We start from the raw sequence: 6,000 nt of genomic DNA, 5'->3' as shown, positions 1-6,000 counted from the left end.
TTCTTGTACGTGCCGCCTGTAAACTCCCGCAGTACCGTGCAGGAAGTACGACACAAATAGAAATTTGTGACGTGTAGTACGGGTCTCAGATCCTTTCTTTATTTGTATCCGCAGTTGTGGTTGCCGTGCAGCCGTTTCCAAGTTAAATATCGCAAGCAACCACAACTCGACCCCACTACCACGTTACAAAATTGGCAGCAGAGCATCGGTTGCTTTTTATCTATTTAGTGAACATCACATTTTTTTTACTTGTTGTTACAATTGAAACAGAAAATTTTTTTCCCTCCCATTAATTTTTGCCCCCCCTTTTTTTCCTCCCTTTTATCATCATTTTTTCCCCCTTTAGCGCTTCCTTTGCACTAATATATATATTTTGGTTATATTTTGTGTGCGTTTACATGGTTATATAGTTTTTCTTTCTTCAGTGTAAGGGTCTTTCCATTTTCTCGATAGCAATATGACATTTGATATTCCCCCTCCCTATGCTCCGTCCCATTTACCTCCACCGTCGCCATCGACTTTAGACTTTGTAAGTGGCTTATTGTTACCCCAGCAACAAACTCCTGTGCGTGACCTTGTGCGCTTTAATGCATTTCAATTCCTTTTTAAGGATTTGCCCTTGTTGCATGGACGGGACATACATCATTTGTTTACCTATTTACTTAGACTACATAAGATTGTTAACTTGCAATTGCTCGATATGGTACTATATCGTACCTTTCCCCATAGTAATGCCCTACATCACCTATCCTCCAAACTTCAGGAGCGTTGGTCTGGTCCCGCTCAAGTGTATAAAATGCTGGGTCCGGTTACTGTTATGTTGGTCGACCCTGATACACAGCAACTTGTCAGGAAGGCACATGTCTCCCATGTTAAGCCTTATATTATCCGTGACACAGATGTAGTTCCCCAATCAGTAGATTTGTCTGATTCGGATGTTGCTTTTACTCTTCAGTCTTCTCCAGTTATCCTTTCATGATTTTTTTTTGATATTATCAAGTTATAATTCATAGTCAATCCAACGTATTCCCTTGCTCTCTTCCCTTGATTTTTTTGTCTACATGTTTATATATCTATACTCTTTTTCTGAATCTGTGCTTATATGTATATATGTATGATGTAATTCTGTTTTTTTTTTGTATTTATGAGTGACTTCATTCATTCTTTTTTTTATATGTGTATGTTAAAAAGTGCATATTATGCTCTATTGAATATTGAAGCTGTCTATTGTTGTATATCCAATGTTATTCCCTGATTATCTGCATCTCTTGTAATAGTGCTACCTCCTTATTCCTTCCTGTAGTAATTTTCCTCCTCCACTTTCCTATTTCTTGCATCTTCCTTCTTTCTTTTCTAGTTTTTGATTCTTGTTCTTTTGTTTTCTTTTCTGTGTTTTTTTGCTCTACGAGGAAGCGATCTACTACTAGTGCAATTTTGGAAATGGTTACCTTTTACACCTACTACTTACAAGTTTTCGATGCCAGCTTATGCGTTCCTGGGAATGACCGTGGTTAATACACAATGCAGTCTGTGTGATTGTTTTTCATCAAGAGTGTTGAATCTAGTCATGCATCTAGGTGTTTCGGCCTGGAGGCGTGCACGACGCATGGTGAACTGTGTGATCATCGACTAAAGAATGGTTCTTCTATAAAAAAAAAATAATGTGTTCCTATGAATTTCATCAGAGTTAGAGTTCTGATTGGTTGTTTAAAGCTTAGGTGTCAGTCCTTATGTGTCTGCTAATTAACAAAGGATCTGTCTTAGATCCTCGCTAGTCTGCAAAGTGGAGTCCAGGGTGTACTACGTAGAAGGGTAACCATTTTCACCCCAATTTCTTTGAGACTCGCACCCATAAAAGTGTTCAATATATATTGAAATTAAAATTGTGTGTGCATCAGCACTTAGGCTTTGGCACCCGTTATATTATATGGAGCCAAGCTCCATAAACATGATAGTAGCATGTCATAACTACAATCATTATCATTATCATGAATGTAGTTATGCGTAACTGCTACGAATACATGTCTCTGAGGATTTAATCTCTATCGGGAATCCCAAGAAAATTTGCTATTTTAAATCTACATTTTTGCTTAAATGCGCAGAAATGAGCTCGGCTGGTTTTGTATGAGAGAGCTATCGCAAGTGTCACATCGTAGCTGGAAACAGTCACAGTATGTATTCTCATCATCGATAACAACAGTTGTTTAGCCTGTATGCTTGAGGAAGTGAGTTCCACTTGTTGCTTTTGTGATGGTTTTTGTTGCAATTTTATCTACATTTTAATGCTCTTATCAAACTTTGTCTCTATACAGAGTCAAAATGGAGTTTATTTATTGCTCCAACATATTAGCTGCTACATTGAAGACAATAACATGCTGTTCTCAATGGTGTTTGGTATGACACTTTCTCTACAGTAAGGTACCCTCCCGTGGAATGATATGGAGAGTTTATAAGCTCAGGTATAGTCATGTTCTCAAATTTCAGAAAGTATGGTAAGAGAGCATCGAATCCCCACCCTGGGTTTCCCATAGCCTCCCAATTATTATAATCCTGCTGGTTACCACGACTGTTTATCATTTTGTTGAGGACCTACAACTTTCCCACGAGGCCACGAACAGCGGTTTTCTTTCATTGAAAGGCATGCAGAATCGGATGGCTCAGTCTTGTAACCCCAGTTGTAGTGGATTAGTTGGCCGTAGCTTGTTGATAGAGGAATGTCCGTGAAAGGTGCTGCGTCTGGTCCAGCTCGTAATAGAAGAACATTCCAATCTGGGACTTCTGTGAGTCTATTGGTAAGGGCAGAACCCAATGGACCAGCTCCCACAACGATGAAATCGTACTCTTCGAAAATGCTCAGTTTATCCGCTGCATTACTCTCAACGTCTGTGATGGATAGTCTGTGTACTTTTAGCATGTGCTCCCAAAACGGAAAATGTAGGACAGCTTTCCCAACACTTTCGCTTTTGGCACTTACAGCGTTTACCACTTTTAGTCCTCAATTAGACTTTTGGCTTCTTGAATAATGTGACAATAATATAAGGAGAGAAATAATTATCGAGGCAGGACGGAGAATGTTCTATAACCCTGTTATTGTTAATGGTTTATAGCACGTATCCAAGGTTGGGATCAGGGAGCACGAGCCCCCCACCCTCCCCAGGAATTTTGCGCTACACTAGATAAAATCAGGTTTTTGTCTTCTTGAATAATGTGACTTTGAGGCGAGAAATAATTATCAAGGCAAGGCGGTGAATGTTCTACAACCCTGTTGTTGAAAATATTGCACGTAAAATTTTCTTGCGCTTTCGGTGTTGTCACAGCGAACTTGAGCACTACGTATAGACTTGTTAGCATTTGAAGGCTACACAACAAAGGTAACGCCACAAGTAGGACGATTCGTTATAATTTTTAATCTCTGGAAAGCGCGAGAGGGAAAGTTCTTGAATAAGAGAAGGAGTCGAACTACTGGCAATATTAACGAATCGTTTTATCTGTGGAATGCTCTAGAATGTAATAAGGATGTAAACACGCGGATTCAATTTCCGGGTTGATCTGTACAAAGAATCGATTAATGGGACTTCAGGGGTAAGTGTGACAGTTCATACAGTCGATTATTGATCAGCCAGTGTCCATTGGGTTGCTTTATAAGATCTAGTGATTGTAGAATGAAAAGTAACGAAAGTAACGAAGTCTACTACTAGTTCAGTTCGGGTACAAAGCTGAAGACATTGACGACAGCGGAACTTCCGGAGCCTCAATGTACCTAGGTAGTGCTAGTTCGGTTCGAGGACCGGAGTGATCGGAGATATCTCTCTCTCTCTCTCTCTCTCTCTCTCTCTCTCTCTCTCTCTCTCTCTAAAGTGAATATTTCAGCAGTACCGGGTATTGGAACTGTTTATTAAAAAGAAAATAAGCTGCACAGATCAACAGAAAATCAAAGTTTTGAGTGATGATTTACTTGTGCCCGGACCAAATTTTGTGCATGCAGTCCGAGAATTTCATGGTATAAAAAATACTTTTGTTTAAGCCTACTGAATTCGACACCCTTCGAACGGAAGGGTTTTCACTGTGCATTAATTGTTTCGCGATCCAGCTGTATTCAAGAAGACTTCCTTTGTTTCGTGCCGATACATGACAAGACTGCTGTTACACAATTTTGAACACATGTGAGTGCTTAGGTCTGAATATGAACAATTTGGTAGGTTTCGGCTTTTATAAGAACTGCAAGCAATGGAGCACAAGACACATTAGTGGTGTTCAGGCTCAAATCGGAGAGAAATATTCGAGAAATGTCTGCATCCAGTTCATAACCCACAGTTTGAATATCGCTTTGTCGAGTGGATTTTCATCCCACCCGTGTGTAACAGCTTCGTAAAAACACTCAAAGACACCAAAGATGTTTTGATGCCTAATGAGAAGAAATGGACAAACACACATACTCAGATGGTTCCGGTACACAATGTTAATACATGGAAACAGAGGAGTCGAATTGCAAAAATGTTCCGATTTCACGTTCTGATAAAAATGACAACCTTAAACAGTGGCGACGATTTAGGGGATAGATAGTTGCTCCTCTTATTTTTACCTCCACACTATGGCCTCTTAATGCTAAGCCTTGTCTACCAGGAGAAAGTAAACTTTCTCTGCAACCTCCCCCTCCCCGTTTTGGAACCCAATCGCCACCACTGGCCTTAAACATACAATTGTGAGGTTCTATCTATATCCCTTAAAAAGATGGTGTTCAACCCCTCCCCCCCCCCCCCGAAAGGAATTCCTGGATACGTGCCTGCATGTAGTTCTCTGAATTATTATGTAAACATTTAAGGAGAATTGAATTTCTGAGCTTATGAATGCATATGCAAAATTTTATGGGTGCAGAAATGTTATCTATGGCAATCGAATTTGAGATATTTCTAATTTTGTGAATGCAATAAATTACCGCAATGGTAAAAAGTTTATTTTAAGTTCACTTTATGCATACTTATAGTTATTTAGGACTGGACATACCGTTTACAGAAACATCTAAACTACTGAAATTTTTCCCATTGTGAAATCAATTCGGGACAAACTGATTTCAAGGCATTAGTAACCCTAAATAGATTCTTTTCAGTTTTCTTCTTTCTTCTAAGGCGAATACTTTACAAACTTGATCTCGTAGTAACCTAATAAAAAGTTTCTGAATTCATTCAACTTTTTCTAGATGATTCTTGGCTGTTAAAATAGATAATTCATTACCATATTCAAGACTTGGACGAATAAGGTACTTTCTTCTTTTAAATTTTCCATGAAAATAAAATATAAACTAATATATTGTTTGCTCTTTTGCACATTTCTGAAATATGTTCATGAAATAGAAGACAGGTCTCTATTAAAATTACTCAAATCCTTGTAGTTAGCGCACATTTGCAATTTGATTAATGTAGTGCTTAGATACTATACTTATAACAAAATTTCCTAGTCCATTTTAAAACTTTATTGAAATTAATTTCCATTCCATTAAATTTACACCAATGTGTCATTCTCTCAAGATTAATCTGAAGTTTCACGACGTCATTTTTTGTTAAAACTTTCTTTAAAATGTTTGTATCATATACATATAACAAACGTGTGCTTGTATAAAACATAAAACAACATCATCATGTAGCAATATTAATAACAAATTGACAATAAAATTATAATTTATTATTAGTCTACAATAATACTATTTGTTATTTGGTTACTACTATTATTACTTTCTCAATTTTATATCAAATGATCTAAACCCCCCCCCCCCCTTTTAAACATTTCTGGCACGTTCTAGATCCACTGCCATAGCATGGCCTTCAAATTTCACTTACCTCTAAACTAGCATATTTCCCAAGATGCCAATTAGTAACTAACAACTACTAATTACGATTTACGAACTAAACCCAAAGGCAAACGTGTTCTGCTTGGCTGACTAGTAACGGAATTGGTATCTCTTATAGATTCTCCAATCAGGTCTACCACACTTGAAGTTAATGT

The sequence above is a fragment of the Lepisma saccharinum genome, chromosome 9, assembly GCF_977018435.1.
Source record: "Lepisma saccharinum chromosome 9, izLepSacc3.1, whole genome shotgun sequence".
NCBI classification, from domain to species: domain Eukaryota; kingdom Metazoa; phylum Arthropoda; class Insecta; order Zygentoma; family Lepismatidae; genus Lepisma; species Lepisma saccharinum.
This window is presented reverse-complemented; position numbering follows the sequence as displayed.